At 43.0% G+C, this 23918-nt stretch overlaps 1 long non-coding RNA gene across 1 annotated transcript; it reads left to right on the top strand.

Annotated features, from left to right (window-relative positions):
- The first annotated feature begins 14060 nt into the window (after window positions 1–14060).
- On the top strand, window positions 14061–17627 carry LOC138926321 (uncharacterized). Its single transcript, XR_011442784.1, has 3 exons — window positions 14061–15742; window positions 15792–16634; window positions 16690–17627. It is a non-coding gene; the product is annotated as an uncharacterized lncRNA (long non-coding RNA).
- The last annotated feature ends 6291 nt before the right edge of the window (window positions 17628–23918 follow it).

Genomic DNA, 23918 nt, shown 5'->3' on the forward strand with positions numbered 1-23918 from the left:
ATTTCATACTTATTAACATAATTAACTCACTGAAGAAACCAACTATCATTATGATAAGACGGCATCGGTTTTTTAAAAAACTTTTTTTGAAAATAAAAATTTGATTACTATTATCACTAGTGATATTAGGGCCAAGTGATCATTACTTATTTATTTTATTTCAAAATTTATCACATTTTAATTCTTTAAAACATTCTTAAGGTCATACAAATATTTAATAATGATTTATCAATTTTAAACAAATTTCTAACGACTTCTCAATGTACCCATGGTTTTTGATTAAAGAGTATACTGGAACAACTTCCTTTCTGATCCAGATCCCCTTAAAGCCATTCTTCAAAACATTTTCAAAAATTAATCAATCAAATACAACTTTTTAAACATAAATGTACTATTTCTTTTAATAACTATCATTTTGTAATATTGTAATATTTTAGTTAAAGGGCTCTTATATTTTAAAAATGTTGCCTTTAACTTCTCTGCTGATCAGTGTCGGATATATCGAGGGCATTGCTTTGTCAGGAACTCGGATCAGAATTCATCCCTCTCTGTCTGGCTGCCGCAAGTGGGTGTCTCCCGTACGCACCCAGAAAGGTGTAAATCATGATCATGTCAATCAGCAGATCGGCCAATCCTTATGGCGCACACCTCGAGCGCACTGAGAAATTCACTTTTCATTCAGCCTCATCATCGGAAAGGGCACCACGCCACAGAAAAGGAAAATTAAGGCAAAAACTGTTGCAATTGTCGCGCCTACTTGAAGATGAAGACAAAGTCGAAGTCTCGTCTTCCAGCAGACAGACGGCCACGAAATGCGATCGTTTTGAGCCAAAAGAAAACAAAGCCTGGCTTAATGATATCCGCTGGCAGCCACAGGCTCGTGGGCTGCCAGTGCCTCTCCTGCCTCAGAGCATTTTTTGTGCCTTTTTTAGTGAATGAATGCCAGACGCGGCAGAAGAAGTTGTAATGATCATCGTCATGACTGGGATCCATTCATGAAGCTCGCCCTGGTTTTGCTTTTTTTTGTTGTATTTTGTATCTTTTTGTAGTTTTTTGGTCCCAGTTTGGTGTCTGTGTGTGGCTGTAATCAGTCCACGCAATAAAAAAATGTTTGCAAGCCCGGCTTGATTCTTTTTATTGGCTTGTTGGGGCCTTTGTATTGTGTGTTGGCTGGGGCTGCTTTGAAGTTTTGCTTTTTGACAGTTTTCGGGGTGTGTTGCCAAGATCTCGTCGATGTTGTGGCTTTTCCTGCGTGGCAGTCAGTCAGTCAGTCAGCCAGCCAGACTCTGAATCTTGTGCTGTCGAAGTCTGCGTCTGCGTTGGAGCCCAGCCCCGAAAGCTGTCAATTAAATTAATTATTATTTCTGCGTTTAATGCAAAACTGTTGCATGCTGAATGCAGCTAGCAGCGAGTAGCTCCCAGCTCACAGCGAATAGCAAACTGCTAACAGCTAACAACTTATAGCCAGAAGCAAAAGGTCGGTTTCGGCCCGAGAAGCCAACACCTAGGCCCAGTTTTGTCTCATTTATTCTGTTTTTTTCGTTCATTTTTTTTTTTTTTTTTTATTTTAACGTTGCTTTTATTTCTTGAATCTTCTCTTTGCGAGACTAACAAGAGGTGTATCAAATCTTATATTTTTAACTTAACTAACAGTCATATTGACTGATACGGAGTTAGACGGCCCTAAAAATCGATTGCTGGGTTGGGAGGTCGTTGCGTCTAAGGCGGGATACGCTAGAAACCCGAGTCAATCCCCGAGCGAGAAAATTTGGGTGCGAAGACAGTTTTTCTTTGTATAACTCTTTTTGCTTCTGGATTTCGTCTTTCACTGCGAGGATGCCCAGATCCCGGTGGATGTTTTCGTTGCGAACATACCAAGGTGCCCCTGTGATAGTTCTCAGGATTTTTGATTGTGCGCGCTGTATGATGTCTATGTTGCTGCTGCTCGCGTTCCCCCACAGCTGGGAGCCATACGTCCAGATTGGCTTTAGGACTGAATTGTACAGTAGTAACTTGTAGTCTAGGCACAGTGGCGATCGTGAGTTTATGATCCAGTGGAGGCTGCTGGCTTTCAGTTTTAGATGCATCTTTTTGCATTCGATGTGCTTACGCCAGGTAAGTCGTCTATCAAGGTGAACGCCAAGGTACGTTACGTCGTTAGCTTGAGGGATCTGCATGCCGTTTAGTAAAAGCGGAGGGCATGTTTGTCTATTAAGAGTAAACGTTATATGTTTACACTTTTGTTCGTTTATTTTAATGCGCCAGTCGGACAGCCACCTTTCCACTATTGTGAGATGATTAGCCAGTTGGGTTGTTGCCTGCGTTGGGCATCTGGAGCGACTAAGGATAGCGGTATCATCGGCGAACGTTGACGTTGTTAGTTGTGCGCTCGTAGGAATATCCGCAGTATACAAAACATATAGACACGGCCCGAGTGCGCTTCCCTGTGGAACTCCAGCTTCGATGGTGTAGTCGCCCGAAGTAGCTGCGTTGCATCTCACTGAGAATACCCTATTGAAGAGGTATGATTCCAGTAGCTTGTGGGTGTATGTTGGCAAATACGTTTTAATTTTGTGCATGAGTCCGATGAGCCAAACTCGGTCGAAAGCTTGAGATACGTCGAGGAAAATAGCGCTGCAGTATTCTCGTTGTTCGAAGGCTGAGCGTATTTCGGATGTTAATCTGTTCACTTGTTCGATGGTTCCATGGTTTCTTCGAAAGCCAAATTGGTGTGCCGGGATGATATTGCAAGCTTCCAAATGTGGTATTATGCGAGTTAACAAGCATTTTTCAAACAGTTTAGACAAACAAGATAGAAGGCTTATTGGTCTGTATGATGACGGAATTGTGTGGTCTTTTCCAGGCTTCGGAATCATTATAATAATGGATTTCTTCCACTTTTTTGGGAAATAGCCAAGATTAATGATTCCATTAAATAGTTTGCAGACGACCTCTATAGCGCATTTTGGAAGTTCGATCAGCATCTTTGGGGTCAATAGGTCACCACCGGGAGCCTTTTTTGGTTTTAGCTCTCTTATGACTTTTTCGATTTCGTTCGGCCGGAATGGAGGTGCGGCTGGCTGAGGGGAGGACTCTGGCTGAATTACTGGCAGGAGGAATGAATTTGAGGCTGGGTTTGGCTGGAAGACACTTTGGAGATGTGTGGCGAATGTTTCAGCTCGGTCTTCGTTGCTGCGAGCCCAGCATCCCGAAGAGTTTCTTATCGGGGTGGTCGTTTCAATTGGGGCACTAAGATTTGGGTGGGCCCTCCACAGGGGGTACTTTGTGCTTGTTGGCGAGAGATTCTGGATGTACCTCAGCTGTGCATTTTCTTCCTGTTGGTGAAGAGCCTGGTCGAGTGATCGGGTTGCTTCCTTAAGGCGTTGTTTTGAAGCTGGTGATCTGCTGTTTTGCCAATCACGACGCGTGCGCCTCTTTTCTCGCACGAGCTGTTCGATTTGCTGATTAGATTTGTAGTGTTTGTTTCGGTCTACTTCTTTCCTATGAGGAGTAGAGATTTTAGCTGCCGCAACGAGTACTTCTTCCAGGGCGCTCGTAGTGTAGTCGATGTCCGATTCCATGTTAAAATCCGGGGCGAGTTCTATGTGGGCACTCACGTACTTTTTGTATTTTAGCCAGTTTGTTTTTGTCGTCGTCAGACTGAAGGGGTGTTCGGTTATTTCTGGGCTTTGAAGAAGCGTTAGAAGCACAGGCGAGTGGTCTGATGATAAGTCCGAGACTGCTTTGGCACTTATTAGATTGCGAGGTATGTTTTTTGTCACTGCAAAATCAATAAGGTCTGGGAGCTTTCGTGAGTCTGTTGGCCAGTATGTGGGACTTCCAGGGGAAACGTAGTCCAGTTTATTTTTCACATTTATAATTGCATTGTACAATTGTCTTCCTTTGGGAGTCACTAGACGTGATCCCCAGTGCGTATGTTTGGCGTTGTAGTCTCCTGCGGCTATAAATCGATCCCCAAGTGAATTGTAGAAGTCCATAAATTGTCCTTCCGAGATTGAGAAGCGAGGAGGGCAGTAAACGGCAGCAATTGAAAGGATTCCGTTGCTTGACTGAATTTGTATCGATGTGGCCTGCAAGAAGTTTGTTGCAAACCTTTTGTGAAAATGGTGTTTAATTCGTTCTCTGATTAGAACTCCAGTTCCGCCGTGGGCTTTCCCATCTGGATGATCTGTGCGGTAGATTGTGTAGCCTCTTATATGAAAGTTGTATTTGCTTGTAAGATGCGTTTCCACCAGTAGCATAACGTCAATATGGTTTTCGGTCAAGAATTGTGACAATTCTAGTTTATGCCGTGAGACACCATTGGCGTTCCACATTGATATTCGTAGCGCCTGCATAGATTATTTGGACTGTTGTGCTACGAGCAGCTGTATCACCATGTTCTGGTTTTGAACAAGCGTTTGCATGGTCGTTTTCATGAATGACATAAGCTCCATCATACTTTGTTGGAGGGTAAGCATCATAGTTTCCGTTTTGCTGTGTGGCTGTTCTGGGGCCTGTTGAGCGCTTTGAGAGTTAGGCTGAATTGGAATTTCCCTTCCAGATCGTAGAGCATCGGCATAGGAGAAGCCGTTGGTGGTGTTTAGTGGACCGAATGAGGATCTCGCAGCTTTGGCGAAGAAGACGTCTGGCGTGGTTTTTGACGAAACGTACGCATTCTGTGGATTTTGGTTGCGCGTTGCGGTCGCTTGACGCATGCGACTCTTTAACTCCTTATACACAATACATCCTCTATAGTTTGCCGTATGGCTGCCTCCGCAGTTTCCACATTTCTTCACGGTACTGTCCTTGTTTGTAGTGCAGCAAGCGGACTTGTGGGCGTCCCCGCAGACTACACAGACAGCCCGAAGTGTGCAGTAAGACCTTGTGTGTCCATACTCTTGACAATTAGTGCATTGCACTGGACCGTTACGTTTATGTGGCTCTTCAACAGTGATTTTCCGATGCAAAAGATATTGCAGGTTGTAGATTGGGTGGACTTCGTTCTTCTTCAGCGACCTGCTGTCAGGCTCGAGCTCGACCTTGAAGAGGGGTTGTGGCTTTTTATCTTTATTTAGAATGTTAATAACATTCTTGGCGGCGAAGCCCTTTTCTTTAAGGGCGGTTTTTATTTCCTCGACGGTAACATCAGGTTCTATTCCCTTTACTACCACTTGTAGGCCCTTACTGCTTTTCAGCTGGTACGTGTAATAGTTTTTCTGTACAGTGTCCAGATATTTTGACACTATTCGGAAGTGCTCTTCAGTCTTGGTTTGCACCTTTGTTTCATGGATGTTCCCTTTGATAAGCGGAACAACATGAAAGTTTTCACCGTTCCCGATCAACGACGCAATTTTGTTGACCAGGGCACTCGAGCTTTTTTCCCTAATATAGATTGGAGGGGGCTTGGGTTTTTTTGCGGTGTCTTGGGCTGGTTGGTTTTCCTCAGCCTCCGCCAGTAGGGCAAATCTGTTAGTAGTGGATCTGTCTGGTTCATTATCGTTGTTCAGGACACGGTTAATTTTTGTTTTGTTGCCTGCCGGATTACTCTGCGGGCTAAGCTTGCGCTTAATTTGGATGTAGCGATCCATTCCAGTCTGTGTGGCCGTTGCCGCTTTGGCACTTTCCGAGGTTGTTGTTTTTGTACTCGCTGTAGTCGTTGACGTCGTGGTACTTTGAGTTGCAGGGGTTTTCGCTGTTGTTGCAGAAGTTGTAGCGCTGCTTGTTGTTGGTGCGAAATTTGTTTCCGATATTGGAGGGGGGGTTTTACACTGCGAACTCCATGACGCGGGAGTCGGAGTGAGCAGAGCGGGTGAGCAAGACCGTGCCCTTTGGGTTTCAGCGGTCAGTAAAGCCGGGTTGCTTTTAAGCGCCGATTTTTCCACTTCGGTATCGCGGGTTGAAAAGTAAGAGTAGAAGCCGTTTCTTTGGTTCACTGAACTTCTACGCTCGTTCTTTTGGTCGTTGCTCAATGAGCTCATTGCGTGGTACGTATTTTTTTTTTTCAACAATGCACTAGTTTTGGTTTAGCACATTACAACTGTTATAAAAAAAAAAGCTTGTCTGTCGCTTTTAATAAGTTGTATTTCAGTGTCTTTTCGCTTATATTGGCGAAAATATAAGCGAAGTGAAGTTTTCCCGGAGCTCGGACAAAGCACGTCCGCTCAGTTCGGTAGTTCGATTACGATTGATTACGATTACATTTATTTATTTCGGCTGGGCATGTCAAAAGTATGTCAAGCATTTCAGGCCCGCTTAATTCGTGGCTTTTTCTGTTCTTTTTGTTTTAATTAATTGCCAAACGCTGACATGAGGATGGTTCCATTGGAGCACCAGCTTCGAGGGTTGATAACAAGCTGAAGGAGAAAAATAGTTAGGAAATTGTTGGCCGAACATTAGATGCCCTTAAAAGAGCTACAAATAAATGGGCAACGAAGGTATTGGATGCTGAGATAAATTCGCAATTTTTGAAAGAGCAGTATACATTTATTTTCATTTTATACGACTCCTAGTTCAGAAAGTCTCTAAAATTAGTTACTCCTGTAGTTATTATACCCTTTCCGGTGATCACTTACCCTGTTGTAACAAGGCAGAAGCGGCTCGAAGAGTCCCATTTCTACACCGGGGCGTATAGTGACACATTTTCCGCCCCTGTAGGCGCGATATGCGCATAATTAATGAGCCTTTTATGGTTTATTGAACCGCAAAAGGCAGCAGAACATACACTACCCCGGAAAATGTCATGGCTAGGAAGTCGAAAGTTTCTCCATATAGTATATACCTACATATATACCTTAGTTTGATAAGACACGAAGACACGTCGACCACCATCAGCAGTCGCGCTTGGCTAACTTCGAATGCGACTGACGGACTGACTGACTGGCTGCCAGGCTGCCTGGCACTTGACTGTGTAATTTATGTAGCCGCCTTTATTGTTATTACATTTGTGGTTTTCTGGGCCACATTTAAGGTGCACTGTGAGTTTTCAGTGGGGCAGGAGGAACTATCCACAGCCATTAGTCAGGGCCAAGCGACGATAGACAAAGCTGCGCTAATTGCTGTAATGATGCCCCGAAAAGCAAGTTCCCATCCGATATCTCCGCTTCGAGAGCCATTAAAATTAATAATTTGCCACACAGTCCTATCGCCGTATTTTTATCAACATCTGAATTGAGCTTAATGACAACAGCCCTTTGTGGGGGAGAATTTTGAATTTTAATTTCAAGTGTTGCCAGAAATTAATTTCTGCACACAACAAGCCGCAACCCTTAACCCCTGACTGCCGGCATTTGCCAGATAGCAGAGTCGATGGTTCTTGTTGCTCATCATCGTCATTTTATTTCATTTTATTTTTCCATAAATAAACTGCGTTGATTGTCGTCTCGGTTTGGTTGACTCTTCCCTTCGCCTTGGAGAGGCGGTTGTCGGTTGAACCACCCTTAACCCTTTTCCTGGGTTTTTTGTGTTTTTTGGCCCAACCGCCGGGGGGACATCAGCCCCCTGAGTGCTTTTAAGTTGATGTCGTTGCGTTGATAAAACTGCAGACGCAACTCAAACATGAGCAGGTTTCTGGTTCTGGTTCCTGCTCTTCCAGGATCCCCAGTTACAGCCCCGTTACGCTTCGTATCTTTCAAATTGTTGCCAGTTGCTGGGTTGCTGGGTTGCCGGGCTGCTGATTGTTGACTGGGGGCGCCCGTTTTGGGTGGTGGTGTTCTGGGGGCGTGGCATTCACATGTGTGCTTAACAGACCGTTTGCCATTTTTGCATACACATCCATCCATACAGCTACAGCTACAGATACAGATACAGAGCGCACTGATTATATGCCAGCCACATGGACACACACTTATATAAATTTAATTGACTGTGGACATGTGTGGATGTGTGAGTGTGTGTGGTGCGGTGCGGTGGGTTACTCTTCATTTTGTGGGGTCTCGGGGCTGTGATTCTTGAGGTTTTCGGTGCGGTTAAGTTTAAATACTCGACAGCCATCAACAGGGCATAAAACATTTAGCAGAATGCGTGCGAGTGTGTGTGAATGTGTTGGACAATCGAGTGCGAAAAGTTATCGTTGCATACGCCCAGGCGCCGGAAATGGAAATTTCAATGGACGTCCTAGGACGGCTATCATATTTACACAGATTGGATTCTCCTACTTGTATGATTCTATAACAAATAAAAATGAAGTGTATTTTTCTACAAAATAATTTTTACTTTTATTTAGTTAAAGGGAATATTTGATAAAAATACAAATAGGGGATGCCCAAATAATAATTCATTTATATTTTCCGACATTTCCATTTACAAATGTAATGGAGCATTAGTTTTATTCCTGGCCACATCAAAGCTTCTGGCCGACTGGTCGACTGGTCGACTGGGGGATCAGGGCTCATCCGAGCTCCAAACGTCCCTTCTTATTTAACTCTGACTTACGCACGTACGCAGCTCACTCATCTTTACAAGTTCTCCACTATCTTTTTCCTCCACTTTTTTTTTAGCAACTGGAAAGAAATCTTCTTGGGCAACACGTAAAATTAAAACACCAACGCGTCTTTCGTATTTCTCTTTTTTATGAATCATAGCCATCCATCCAACAATTCAGCATTGTGTATTTCATTTTGCTTATAATCTCCTGCTGCTGATTCTTTTCTCTTTTTTTCAGTTTGGTTTGTGGGGGAACAGACAACTCTGAAGACGAGACGAATTGTATTGAGTGGCACTAAATATGTTGAGAAATGAGCGAGTGCGACTGCGAGTGGGGGAATAATGCCATGACCATACCTCGAGCCATAACTCCCTTAACCCCCGGATTCCAAAGTCAACGTTCCTTCTGTGGCAGCACGCACGTTTTTCATTCAAACGTATGACATGGATGGACTCAGTCGCAGTCGTCGCACTCGCCTCAGTCCCACTGGCTTTTTCAGTTTTTTCCGTCTTTTATTTTACGTATCAGCGCTCATCGTTGACAACGGCACTGGATTTCAGCCACAAGCGGTAGAACCAACCATTCGACGCACGAATGAATGGCCGCAGCGGCGTAGGCAGGAGGCGGGGCAGGGTAGGGTAGTAGCGGGGCGGACTTGGGTACGGATGCGGGTGCGGGTGCCGGTGCCGGTGTCTGTGCGGGGGCAGTTGCAAGGGCGGGGGAGGAGCAGCTCACTGGCTGTACAGCCGCACAGCGAACCGTTGATCACGTTTGGCGCAGGCTTCCGGTTAATGCCAGAGACAACCTAGCCATAGGAGCTGGAGGAGATGTGGCTGCACAGGAAGAAATGGAGGTTAGGTCTTGAAAATAGTTGTAGGAAATGTTAAAATTAGTTTTCCCTTTAAATGACGGAATTTTGCATTAAAAACTATTTAAAAACTGCACAAAAAAACAAGCTAGCTTCATTGTTTCAAAATATGGCCTATACCATATTACCCGAAAACGGAAATAAAAGTCGCAATAAGTATTATTTTTGTTATTTTAGTAAGCCCCTATTTTCTAATAATAATTTACTATTAGTGGTGGAGGTACGTATTTAGTTAATAAATATAAATTCTAAATCAACCATTATCATTAATTCGTGAAACATATTGTGTTTTATTTGAATATATTTTTAAAAGATATGGAAGAATACATTTTGTAAAAGAATAAGGAAGTTTTGGAACTTTTATTTACAATTTTTATATTTACAAAACTTTAATTAGAATTATAGAATAAAATAACTTTTGAAAACTATATACATTTTTAGAAACCAAAAGGATTCAAGTGGAAATTCAAGGAAATGTGTTCTAGACTGTAATGCATGCTTCTGTGGCTCTATATCTTTGTATTAATTCATACATTTTTATAATAATTACCCTATTTTTTCTCTCTGCACTCAAACACAGCCATATAGCTGTTCTGGCTCAGTTACGGAGTGCGGACCTTATCACTTTGGTCATACGACGGCGACGCCCGCGCACGTTGATGGATAGCAACGCACGCGCGTCGCTCCTCCTGACGTCTTTGCCGAGGTTGCCCGTGTGGTTGTTGCCAATGTTGTTGCCTGTGCTGCTGCTGTTGCTGCTGCCAAGTGTAAGAAATTAAAACGTTCCCAACTTGGACTTTGTTTGGCCGAAGCAGGGGCCTGGAGCTACGTGTTTGGCAAGCCGGCGTACGTTGTCACAGCGATCCTCAATTTATTTATTGTATTTTTCTACCTATTTTTTCAGTATTTTTTGTGTTTGTGTTGCCAGGGGGAAGCGAGCACGCAGGGGGAAGTCATAAATTATGTAAGTCTTCAATTGTTTGTCCGGAGAGTTTCGGTCTTTTATGGCCATGCAACTGCACGCCTTCTTATAAGCAGGCAGGCCTTTGTCAACCAACCATATACTTTTCCCAGCCACGACTCTTATCGGGTTTGCAAAATACAAGCCCACAAACTCAAACAACTCTCAGAATGCGACTTTAAGGCCTGATAAGACAAGAGAGCCCCCGGAAAACCCAGAAAATACTATAAACAAAACAAACAACATTTAGCAACTTATTGTTAGACAAAAGAAATCAGAGCAAATGGGTTGCCGGGCGGGGGCGGCGCGTCAAACAACTTAAAGTCTCATTTATCATGTTGTGCGAAAACTTGAAGGGAAAATTTATGCACAAGCCAGCCAGGCCAGCCACGGGGGAAAAAATAAATAAAAACACTTTGGTGAAAATAATTTTTGCATAATTTTTCTCGTTTTTTATCTCGCTTTTATTTTTTGACAGTAGGTGTGGGGGGAAAACAGACATGACCTACAGCACGTTTTGGCTACCAACTTGGCCAAAATTGAACTCAACAAGTGGCTCACACATACAGGCAGCTATTCAGGCAGACGGCAGGCTATAAAAATGAAGAGCAGACAACGAGAACGTTGAGAAATCCATAAGTCAATTTCCAAAATTATGCAAAATTATTTAAATTGCACAAGTCGCAAGGCAGCCAAAAAATCAACAGGAGGGTGGGCCAGAAAGAGACCGAGCGAGAGCCTTAGAACAGGACGGAGGGAGAGCTGGCGGGCGAGTGCTCTCAATTTTTGGCAAGCAAAGCGCATGCAAATGCCAAGCGGAAATGGCAAACAAACCATAATGTGACGACAGCAGCACCACTTCCGGAGTCGCCGTTCTCTGTCGAAAATGAAGTTGTCTTTACTGTGATACCCGGTACATTTTAGGGGCTAATGGAACTTATATGGAGGGGCTTTTATGGATAAATTATTTCTAACATGTTTAAAAATCTTTAATATTAATTAATATTGAAAACACAATACAACAATTAAATAATTAATAGATAAATGTAACTTTTTATAAAAGTATGCTGTGATACCCGGGAACTGTGTGATTTTGGGAACTAAATATTGTGGAGGTCCTTTTAATAAATTATTTTCAATATTATAATATTGACAACATGAAACATAATACAAAACATGAAACAAACTATTGATAAGTATAGCAGTATTACTTTTGGAATGCAATTTTTTCTAAACGTTTATAAACAACATATTTAAAAATTATCTAAGAACCGAAATAAATATTTGATAATTTAATTATTTTTTTCAAAAGTTGTTGGCATTTAACTTTTTATTAAAAATTCAATGTTTCAATTATTTTAAAAAAATTCAAAAAGTGTGTCACTTTTTATAGGGTATGTGTAACGCTTTCCAATAACAGCCATTCTTGTTTTTGTTATTGCCGAATGAGCAGACAAAATCGTATGCAAATCAGTTAGCAGGCAAAAGTTCAGCGTACGCTTAACTTTTCACCAGCCACGCCCCCCAAGACAGTCCGCCCATCTGGCCGCCCGCGCACCGCGCATGAGCACCGACATTGTCTGGCTCATTTGCGCCAATTTTTTACATAAAAATACAATAACAACAGCGGCTAAAAAATGTGAGTGCAAGAGAGAAAAAGCCAGTTAATGCCCCCCAAACTCACTTGCCACCCATCGACTCGTGCCACATTTACATTTTTTCCGCTGCTACTGCTGTTGAACTTATTTTCGCATTTTGTTTGTTTGTGTGAGTGTGGGTACGGTTTGTTTTCTTTTTTTTTTTTTCGTTTTTTTTACTTTACTTTACATCGATTTTGCATAATTTTTCAAGGTCGTCGTCGTCGTCGGTGGCGGCAACAGCAGCGGCGGGTGTTGCATACATTAGCATTTGGCCAACTGGCAGAGCTGCAAGGCAAACGCTTAGAGTGAAAGAGAGAGCGAGGGCGAGTGGGTGACAGAGACGGGGCAATCCGAAGTAGCCATTTGTGCAACCAACTTGGGGAGTGTGTCTCACTTGGCCGGAGGAAAAGTTGCTGCCACAGTTTTGCATAGTTCAGTGGCACATTAAGCCACACTTGATGTGCCACAATTTTGACAAGCAACTTGGGTTGGGAAAATATTTTTATATATTTTAAACAAGTAGCAAAATAATGTTTATTTTAATAAACATATGTAGGTAACAAGGTATTAAAGACAATACATATTAGCTCTAAAAGTATGTTGAACTGGAGTTTACATTTTACAAAATAAATCCTCAATAAAAGTTCCTTGTATGAACTAAATTGTTTTGTTAATGGCATTATAAATATTACCCAAGAAGCCCTGACAACCACTACACTTTCTACAACAATGTAATTAATAGGGAAAACCATGAATAAAAGTTGAAACCATTTAGAATATTTATTCTGCATTTCATAGTAAACGTTTGTTAACCGAAACACCATAAGTGGGCTATATCAGCCTTGAACCTGCGGCTTGTTCTGGCCCGGCGACAGCAACCACCTTGACCACCTTTTAGCGGGTTCGCTGCACCACCAACTGCACTTGGCAGCTGCACTCTGCCCACCCTCTGTCCTCCCTCCAGCGATAAGGAAAAGGCGATCAGGGGTTGGGGGCCAAAAGTCGCATACTTTCTCGCGACGATCCAGCGAAGCGTTAATGAATTATAGCCGCGAATGCGAGCCGCTGACTACCATGACATGGCTAAAAGGCCGAGAGGCTAAAAGGCAGGGAAGAATACGCGGCCAAAGACAATGGATGAGGTCTGGAGCCAGGGCCCAAGGGCTACCCAAGTGAAACACCTTGCCAGTGCGCCGGGTCCTTGTCGATCGTTTCGGCCAGGACAACAACTAATTACCGTGCCTGGAACAATTTTTATGGCATTTATCCACTCAGTCGAACGCGATCGTTGCTCCTTCTGAATTTTTTTCTCTTTTTTATATATTTTCCTTTCTTTTTTTTTTGTTGGTTGAGACACGGACACCTTTTGTCCACTGCACCACAGGTACACAAATTATTTTGTTACGGCCGCCGAAGTCAAGGTGCGTTCTGGCCGCTCTCCGACTCTTTGGGCCATATCAGTTTCAGGCTGGTTTCCTTCTGGGTTTCGGCCTGGCTGCCACTGATAGGCATCTTGGCTGGCCATTGTCTCCGGCAGTGGCCAATTATTAGCACTCGAGGTACGAGAAATCTCGCCAAATTGAGTGAGCATTGTCTGCCCAGGGCCGAGCCATTCAATTAATAACATTTTGTCAAATCAGAGAAATTGCACATAGAGCAGCCGAGTGGATCGGATAACTTTCTGGGTGCCCCGGTTTAGTGGCTTTTCGATCTGATTAGAAGCCAACCAGTTCGACTCGGTCCAGTTTGTCATTTTTCTCAAGGACGGCGGATTCGAAATTCACAAGATATCGCACAGAAATTAGCCGACACGCACTTGGGCGATTTATCAATTTCAGGTCGCATACCAAAATGGTGACATTTAACAAGGTTCTAAACATATTTCGCTTTTGGCCTAATCGCGAACTGCGGCAGCACCAACAACCAACAACAGCAACAATATTAGCAACAAGAGTTAACAACAAGGAGAACCAGAACAACTTCGGTGCGCACCTGGTGATCAAAGTGGTTTTTCAAAATGCAGCCACACAACAAAATAAAAAATGAAAATAAAAACCCACCAACAACCGGCAACAAGACTAGCAAATCATATCAGCCCAGAATTATTGAGAGATATTGGAAACATATTGGAAACACACAAGTGTTTGGATTGTGTGGGAATTTCAATGAGCTTCGAATCGGGAAATAAATTCTTAAAGTCATGCTACCTCTGAAAAAAAAATCCCATACGTACATACATAGTCTAATAAAATCGTAACTCTTCCAAATAGGCTGAAACCACTTTCATTTGCTGACCAATTTCTAGTTACACCAGCTGGCTCTTCCTCGGGAATCAAATCAACATTTCGACAAATCAAACAAAGCCAAAAACTGTGAAATCTCCAGTGGACGAGTGGAGCACTGGACCCATGCTAGAGGCTCGAGACTGGAGGAGTAAAAATTCCAATGAAAATCGAAAACGCGTCGAGAGCAGATGGGGGACAATCTATGGGGGCTTTGGATACGGGAGACTGGAAATTGTCGTGTTAGACTTTCAGGCATCTCGACGTGCAGCGCCAAAGATTTCATGCTATTTATGAAGAGCAAATAAGAGGCACAGACACACAGACCAGAGTCCGGACACCGGAGACCGGAGACCGGGGACCAGAAACCAGAGGCCTCTGGCCAGGGCGGGCAAACAGTAATAAAAACATGACGACAGCAGCAACAACTAAGGCCCAACAACAGCCAATAACCAACAGCAATAACAACAAATGCCAGGGAGAGCAGGCTGAAAGCCAAACTGAAACGTGGCCAGTACTGCGACGACGTAAAAGGTCAACAATTACTTGGTCCGTCCGTCTTTGGTTTTGACGAATTGTTTGGTCTGTCTAAACTTTGGCTACCAAAGAGTCTAGTCCGGCCAGACTCGAAGATGTTTTGCCGGCCCAACACAACAGAAACATGGACTAGGCACTCAAAAAAATTATATATTAAAAGGATTTGATTTGAAGAGAAGATACTGGAGATAAAGGCAAGAACATCCTATCATATCCTATACTATCCAGAATCTTATATGCTTAATGATTGCTTGAAATAAAATAAATTTCTTTAAGTGCACTGACAACCACATCGATGATGATGACAAACATGGCCCAAACAATTGTCAATGCTCTCGACGAGCGTTTAGAGCAAATTGTGGGCAATGTTGTAAGTTCGGCCGGGTCCGAGAGCTGCAAGAGTCGAGTTGCTGCAGCCTGGCGAGGCACGCACATGTAAACATCAATAAATCAATTAGGCAAGCATTGGCCAAGTGAATGGCCAAAGAGCAGAGGAGGAGGCCCGGACGGACAGAGGCCCAACTGACAACTGAGGAATCCAACGCCAACAAAAGTGTGACAATATTTCCATGAAATTGTTCATTAACCGCTTGGCACACATTGCACTTGCCAGGGCCCGAAAATTCTGGCCAACTCTTTTGGATGGATGCAGTACTAATTGCTTCGGCCAATAGCCAATTGTCAGCGCCATTGGCCAGTGCATTTCTCCAGAAGCTGTCCGGCTCGCGTTTGTCCGACAATTCGAAGAAGCGGCCCCCACCAGGCTGCAGCTCGGGCCATGGCTCCTTTCTGTATCGAAAGGTGTGAAGATTAGTGCGCTCGAAAAACCCTCGTTGGCCCGCTAATGGACCTGGCCCACTCCGCCCCGCCCCTGCTGCCAACTAGCTGGAGGACGGAGCTTGTGTGTACAAGAATTCACGGAATTCTGTATGCAATTGGAGAATGTCATGGAGCTGAGAAGAGCTTGAGCAAAGAAATGTCAAGACATGTGTAGACAAGCTGGCGGGATTTTATTTCGGGTACTTGGAAGTGAGTTAACAGCTCCTTTCTCCTTTCACTCCAGACCATTTAGTTTTAGTTTTAGGAATTCATCAAGAATAACCAGAAGGCCAACGTCAGGCTGGAGAAAATCCCTATTATTGTCCCACAAATCAAAATATTTCAATGACAGAAGCAAAAATTACGGCAAAACAAAAGTTCTGACAGGGCAGGAGGTGGCCAAATCCAACATTTTCAACCAATCAAGCCGGCCAAAATCAGACAGCAACACCGCCAACACCAACAGCCCAAACAGCAACAGCAACAGCAACAGCAACATACAACAACAACATGTGTTGCACATTCTGTGTGTTGTACGAATTCCCATATGCCCCGAGCCGGGGCCGCTGACATGTGGTAACGCGGTTTTGGTTTTGCTTTTCGGTCCGCGGTCTTGTAATGCGTATTCAATGTTTCCAGACAGGAAGACATACGGACGGACAGGAGGACAGGCGGACAGACGGACGGGCTGACGGGCCGGAGTCCTCGCCTGTGACCCCCAGACGATGTGGCAGGACACACGCGTTGCTGTTGCTGTTGCTGTTAGTGATGTTGCTGCTACTGCTGTTGTAGAATTTTCCACATTATGCGACGCCGGGCTGGGCCATGTTGCCTTTGATTGAGTTTTGCCCGCCAGCTTTTCCAGCGCCGTACTTTTTTGACATTTTCCCCAGCCCCTTGGGTGCTGCTGTTTTTTCGCTTTTCTCCCTTTTCACTCTCAACTTTGAAGCGTGTTAAAATGTTTGATTTTGTCCGAATGTCACTTACAGCTGTTTCTGCGGCGGGGAAAGTAACCGGAACACGGTTCAGCACGGGTGTTGGCTATTTGATGGATGATTGGTGGTTGGATTGAGGTTGGAAATCTATTCAAGAAGATATTCAGGTAGGTAGGGTTAAATATTAGACTTAACAAGTTACATACTATAATATTTATGAAGGAAATATATACCCAAGGATTCAAATGTTTTCTCTAGCTGCCTTGGCAGTTTAATAAAAAATATTCCCCACTAGACCATGGCTAATTATGGGGACTTAAACCTCTTCATACAGGACCTGTAATCTAATCCAGAGCCATAAACTGCAGAGCCTTTGTTTTGGTCTGTTTTGCATGTTTGCCTTTGAGTGGCGCAGGCTGACGCTAATGTTGCAACCAAACCACCAACAAACACACGCAGTCCACACCACACCCCCCAGAGCTGGAGGTGGGCTAGGGCAGCGTTAATTTACGACAATCCCCTGTCCCTCGGATTATGGCCAGGAAAATGCATCAACAGCAGGGGCAGGATCAGTAGTGGTAGCCGTTTTTCCCCGCTCGTGTGAAATGAGTGCGCCCGAGTGCCACCTGATGTTCGTGGTCGATAACGATTTATGACACCAACAAGCAGACAACACAAAACTGACAGACGGCTGCTGTTGTCAGGAGTTTGACATTGCCATTCCGTTTGGGATATTTCAGTTTTTCCAAGCACTCGAAAAAACCTGCAGCTCCTCAGCTCTTATTATAGGTAAAGTGTCATCACTATATCATTTATTAAGAACCTTTTTTTATTCAAGTGTACCTGATATCGACTCTGACACAACCACAAAACAAAGGCAGTCCGAGGATATACGAATGTGCCAGGGCTTAGATGTTTATCACGATTCTCCAGACCTACACAGAGCAAAGGCTTGGGAGTCGGAACGGAAGTCTACACTATGGTGTATCCTTTTCGGACCCTTTCCCAAGGACAGGTGTCGGATGGTGTCTATCTGTCAGCATCGCAAGTCAACTTATAAATTAATCTAATTTACACCCGGGACAACTTTTACCCACTACTTGGCAATGGGGCATTCCTCGGACCCGCTAAATCTTGGACCCGCACGCGGCACATGGAAAATTCTGTCTCACCGTTTTCGAAACGAGTTTGACCCGTTCCGCCAGCTGTCAGCATTCGAATCGAATTGTGCGCAAAATAATGGAATACAAAACACTAAAAAATTGTAAGGGAAAAAAACGTGAGCTTGGAAAAGCTAAGCTTCTCGAAATTATCGGATATCATACAGGGTAGAAGATTATTCTAGTCCACTTAGTCCGTAGATCAACTTAATTAAAAGACATAAATTAGGAGCCGAACAGGCTAGGCTGACATTTTCTTTTTTCCGTTTTAATATTTTCACTTTTTCCCCAAATATTTCTGTCCACAATTTTCTTTTATGTCTCAATTCCCGAACAGCAGGTGCAAAAAAATGTGGCAAATGTAGCGAACCCTTGCCCCGGCCAACCCTTTCAACAATTTGCCATGCCACTTGACCCCACCGCCCACCACCCCCGCAGCCACTATAATTAACAGCTGCCGGCCCGCCGGGCGGGGGCTGCAACAGCGTAAAATTATGCAAATTTCTTTGTTGTTTTCGGCTGCCTTGCGTGTCAATAAACAATTTTTGACCTACATAATTATGCCAAATGCCGTGCCACAACGTCGAATTCACAAAATATATATATTCCCGTATATTACGAAAAAAGAGCAGCGGCTGAAAGAATCTCTAAGCAGCAGAAAGGAAGCCAGCAAGTGGCACAATTATTTAAATTATGAAGGTCCTTGTCCCCTGTCCCGGGCAATCGGCGACGCGTGTTGCTCGAGTGGCGAAGAAATATGCAAATCGGGTTAGTTCCGGCGCAGCTTCTATGCTGCGATCGATCGATCGAGGGATGTGGATAATCCTGGCCTGCGTTAAACTCCAAAATTTGCATAATTATTGAGGGGCCCCTCAATTTTCTTGGTCTAAGCCTGTCTGGCACCCAAGGCGATGCACCGAAATCGAACCAATATCGGTGGCGACGGCGACGGCGGTGTCTAATGATGCGTTTGATCGGCTGTCCTGGCCATGGGGATGGGATCTCACCAAGATGCCTACCCCGCTGCTCCAACAGATCTTTCACAATTTATAGTCTGCCCTTTTTAGTTTCTTTTCTTTCTGTAGATTTTGGGTTTTTAGTCGTGTCGCCCTAACGAATCTGTTGGCTGCACTTGCTGGCTAACTGACTTTCTTTCCACCTTTCTTCGGAGACCTTTCCCCAGCTGGACACTTTTTTGTATCGCTCGGCTCCATTATGTTCCCTGTTTCCTATTCCCTATTCCCTGGTCAAATTGTCAATAAATTTTAGTTTCGGCTTGTATTTTTCGTGTTGTTTGTGTTTTTTCTTTTTCTGTTCTTTGGGGTCACAGCTTCCCAAGCGCGGCTTTTATTTTATTGTAATCACAAGATCCCAGATTTGTTGTAATGAGTCGCTGTTGCCGTATCCCACATAGCATTTCCAATCCCTTTCCCGTAGCCATTTGCTTGTCCCTTCGATAAAGTCTTCATTGATTTGTGACCTTTAATAATAGCGTTTAGACCAGCCCCAGATAGCAATGACCTTTTTCCCGATCTTCCTGACTTCTAAGGGTTGCTGCCGCCGACTCTGGTTAATTATGTATTTGGACCATGGATGGAGATGGAGATGGGCCGCTGCATTTTCCCTCGACTCAATGGGGCAGCAGGTGAGGCTGACATTTCGGTGTAACTACAAAGTGAGTCGCATTCGCAATTAGTTGACTCACCTGTGAATCATCGCTGGGCCACTCACCGAAGCCGGTGCAAAATTTAAGCGTTTAGCTTAAGCTATCAATCGACGTTTTGATAAATGAGCTTTCGAGCTGGCGATGCCGAAGCCGATGCGTTGTCTTAGAAAAAAGCAAAACAAAACCTTAATAAAAAACCAACAACGTACTGAAAATTCCCCGAGTGTCGAATAAAATACGCCGCCAGCTATGGGCCAAGCAAATACAAGATCTAAGCTAAAACAAATAGTTAACTTGGGCCACAAAGTTTATTCGATGCTCTACGGTGGGTTTTAATTTCAAATAAAGTTTGAATCTCATTCTTTAAAACTTTTATAGCAATAGATTCCCAAGTTTTTACAAATTATCGCTTAAAATGAATTCCCTAAGGAGCTAATAATTTTTTGCTAATATATTGAAAGAATACAATAAGAGAACAATATAATCTTAATATTTATACTTTTGATGATTAATTCTTGTAATAAATTATAACCATAAATAATATTGTTTCAGCTTGCTAAGCAACAATATTTTTAAGATTCAATATCAGTATATTTTACGTGTTTGAGTTTAATATACATATCCAAAAATAATATCATATTGTTGTATTACTTGTTATATGTATAATTTTTAATGGCTTTCCAATTAAAGGCACTCAGGAAATATTGTAAAAAATGTTTAATAAATTATCAAAATATAATTATAATTTATTTTAAATATTTGAATATATTTCAAGTCTGAAAATAATTTTGATTAGAGAAGATTGCATTTGGTAATAAAATAAATTATTATTTCTTAAATTAAATGAGGAAATACTGTCTTTTTATTTTTATTTTTAGAAAAATCTTGAAAATTCCTTTCTATTTGTAGAATACAATGTTCACTGTATTTGACAGTTACTCTAACCCAAGTGTTTTTTAGGTGGCTAGTTGGCTTGATCAAAAGTGCGCAGAAGTGTTTGTTTCGGGTCTTGTAGTTAATGATAGAGCACACCAATCTACAGGCTGGTGGAGGGGAAGATTCTTCTGGCAGCTTGTTTGCTAATCGGAGATCACATAGCTGGGTCCGAAACAGTTAGCAGCTGGATTAGCTCCGACGGTCTGAGTACCGTAAAGTATTTGTTCAAGTTTCTTGGCTACAAGAGTTGTTTGGTTCGTAGGTTGGTTAGTTGGTCGGCTGGTAGGTTGGTTGTTTCTCTCTTGACGTCATCTCTGGGTATCTGTGCGAAATCTAATCCCGGACCCGTCGTTGTCAAGCACAAAACTTTCGATCGAATTTTATGTATTTATTTCGAAAAAGCAAAGAAAAAACCAACGACGCAAAAACAAAAAAATAACTAAAATAAAAACACAAAGCGGCCCAGACAGCGGCCAGAGGCAACGCATCAACAACAAGCTGGCTGGAAACCTGAAATGCCTCAACCACTCGGACCCCCACCGAACATCTCTGGCAATCGAAACGGCCACCGATCCACCAATCCACCGATCCGCCGATCCACCGATCGCCCCGATCGAAGCGTGCAATCGTCTCGCACTCAGAAATATAAACACTCCAGGTCAAGAAAAAGCCACCAAAGATAAAATTGAAGGAAATTATTTTGGTACTATTTATTATCAACAACAATATTTTTAAGAAAATAGAGGACAGAAAAACCTTAAGGTCGAATTTTGAAAAACTTTATCGATCTTAACAAATGCAAGCGACATCCTACATAAACGCACATTTTTTGAAATGTTTAATAAAGGAAAATAATAAACCTTTAATTGGATAACAAAAAATCGTTTTTTATGAAGTACCATTACTAAAAAGGGTTCATTTTCCAGGGAGTAATAATAATCCAAAAAATGTATTTAAGATACATTTATGAAAAACATTTTTTATTCAACTGAAAAACATTAATCGAAATAATAACAAAACTTAATAATATAGTTAATAATAATATAATTATTAACGTCACTAGCATTTTGTCCCGAATCGTTTGAAACACCCAAGCCAACACACACACACTGTCCGGCAAGTCGGGGCGCGTTTCTAGCCACAGAGAAGTAAAGGTCTACCGGTGGACATAAATTTAGCTGTAATGCGACAGGTGTATTTTTTATCTATGGAGCGGCATAAACCGAGCGTCGACGGCAACTGAAGCCAGCCAGCGATCGTTGTTGGGGCTGCTGCTGCTGCTGCGCATGTGCAACGCATTTGATACTTTTCGAAATAATATAAAAGTTTTCGTTTCTTGTTTTTGTTTTTTAAACGAATGGGACTGGGACTGTGACTGTGACTGCGCTGTTGTCTAAACAATTTCAATGCTATGTCAGAAATAAATTCTTGATAGGAAAACGGCAAATGACAAGTTTTTGACAGGCGCCGCCACTGGCAAGTGGCTGAGTGGTTCAGGTGGTTCATGCGGCTGAGGTGGTTCAGGTGATTGAGGCGGTGCCGATTGCTCATCGCCAATACAGCCACTGAAGCCACTTGCCTGCAGTTTTTTTCCACATTTACAATGGCCTCTGATTAAAGTCAATTTGAATTGGCTTCCGTGATGGCTAAAGCGATTGTGGCCAACTTACTGGTTTGGCTTAAAGTGATGCGATCAAGGATGGGCGATAAGTGCAGCAGGCAGTCTAATAAGCAGAATGATGAATGATCAGAGCTCTGATTTCAGCTCCGAGGAAAAGATTTATTACCTGATTTAGCTAGTAATAACAGTGTATTATGTTGCACATTCAAACTATTAGCCTACAATAAACACTGTAGTCATATTTTTATTGCAAATCGAACCCTTTGAGAGTCGATTGAAACCAACCCACCCGGATATGGGATATGGGATATTTGAACATATGCGCTCCTCACGCTGACAATAATTAGCCAGGCCAACACAAAAAAAGAAGATTGAAGAAATGGCCAGGAAAATAGGAAAGTAACGCCCTGGCTACTTAGCGAAAATAGCAAATCGCTTACAGTAGCAGTCACGTCAACGACATATGTCCAATCTGGGCATGAAACCACCACCGAACCCACACACAAGCCAACCACATACGAACCCATGTGCCACCAAACCGAAAAAAAACCGAAAAGTAAACATACCATCCTCATGTGTGTGTGTCTTTCATATTTGCGATTTTTATTTGCAATCAATCATAAAATAAACTGCCTGTCTCTGTCCTCTATTTTGGGTTTTTCGGGCAAAAGGGGCGCGCATGAAAATCAGAATGAAAATGAAAATGAAAATGCGACTAAGGCGTGGAAGTGCGGATTACCGCAGCTCACAGCATGTGATCGATCGTTGCTAGTTTTGGCCGAGAAATCGGGGGATAAGTTGGGCTAATGTCACAGCCCCGGACGCCGCCTGCGACACGTTTTTTCCCTAGTCCTTTTCTTTTTGGATTTTTTTTTTTTTGCTTCTTCTCCCAACCCTGCACAGGAAGTGTGGGTTGTCAGCATCCTTTGCAGCTCCAGCTACTGCTCGTTGCCATTGACAATATCATGCAAATGCGGCTTAATTAACTTGTTGCACGTCGGCCGGCGAGGAGTCTGGAACAACGACAACACGCATGCGCACTCAGCTTCCCAAATACTACACACGGAAAAAAGGAGCAAAAAAGAGTCCAAACACGACCGCCAAATCAGCGCCAAATTGAAGCGGGCCGCACAAGGTGCTGGCCGACATCCTCACCCGGAGAGGCCAGGTCTAATTTCCGAAACTGTTGCCTCATTTACATTTGGCGCCACGGTCTGGTCGTCTCGATTCCTGCTCTGTCCTTCCCAGCATTCCCAGCCTGCCCTGCCCCCCAAAAAACATACTATCCAATTCCAATTCCCTTTGCCCAACTCAGCTCATCGCGACTCGATTCGGCTCGGCTCCTTTTTAATTAATTCGATATCACAACAATTTTTTTGTCGGCTACCGGTCTTGATTTTTTTTGCGGCATGCCATTTGCATTTGGACAGACCGAGTCAGAGGCCCGGGCAACGGGCAACGAGGAATGGGGACTCTCGGACGGACATCGATACGAATTTCGGGACATACGAATTTCATTCAGAAATAATTTTTATGTCCAAATGTTGTGAGTCGAATCGGATGCTGCCTGCTGCTTCTGCTTCTGCTCGGTGGCTGGCTGCTGCTGGTTTGGCCTTATCCTTTTGAACTTAATTTGCATAAACGGCATGAAATAAAATCAACAGTTGCAACAGCAGAATCAGAGAGCGATGGAACTGAGCGGACACGCGGACAGGCGGACGGGCGGACAGCACTCGGACAGGTAGCTAAAATAAATAAATAAAATACAATTTCGGTATCGTTTGGCGAAAGATAAAACGAAACAACAGGCTCAGATTGCTACTGTTTTTTGGAGAGTTAGGAATGCCAATTTTTTTACCTTTATTATTTTAGAGGATAGATTTTATTCAAAAACAAAGTAAAAACTATTACAACAAAAAGGAGAATTGAATTTTATTTGTACTTCGGATTTTATTTAAGTATTTTTAAAAATATGAATAACAAAGAAGGTGCATTCATTTTAGTTGCTAGTTTACCTTTTACAAGAGCTACGTATAGCCCTGAATCTTAAAATTTTCACACATTGGCA

Source organism: Drosophila bipectinata, chromosome 3L (genome assembly GCF_030179905.1).
Source record: "Drosophila bipectinata strain 14024-0381.07 chromosome 3L, DbipHiC1v2, whole genome shotgun sequence".
Classification (NCBI taxonomy): domain Eukaryota; kingdom Metazoa; phylum Arthropoda; class Insecta; order Diptera; family Drosophilidae; genus Drosophila; species Drosophila bipectinata.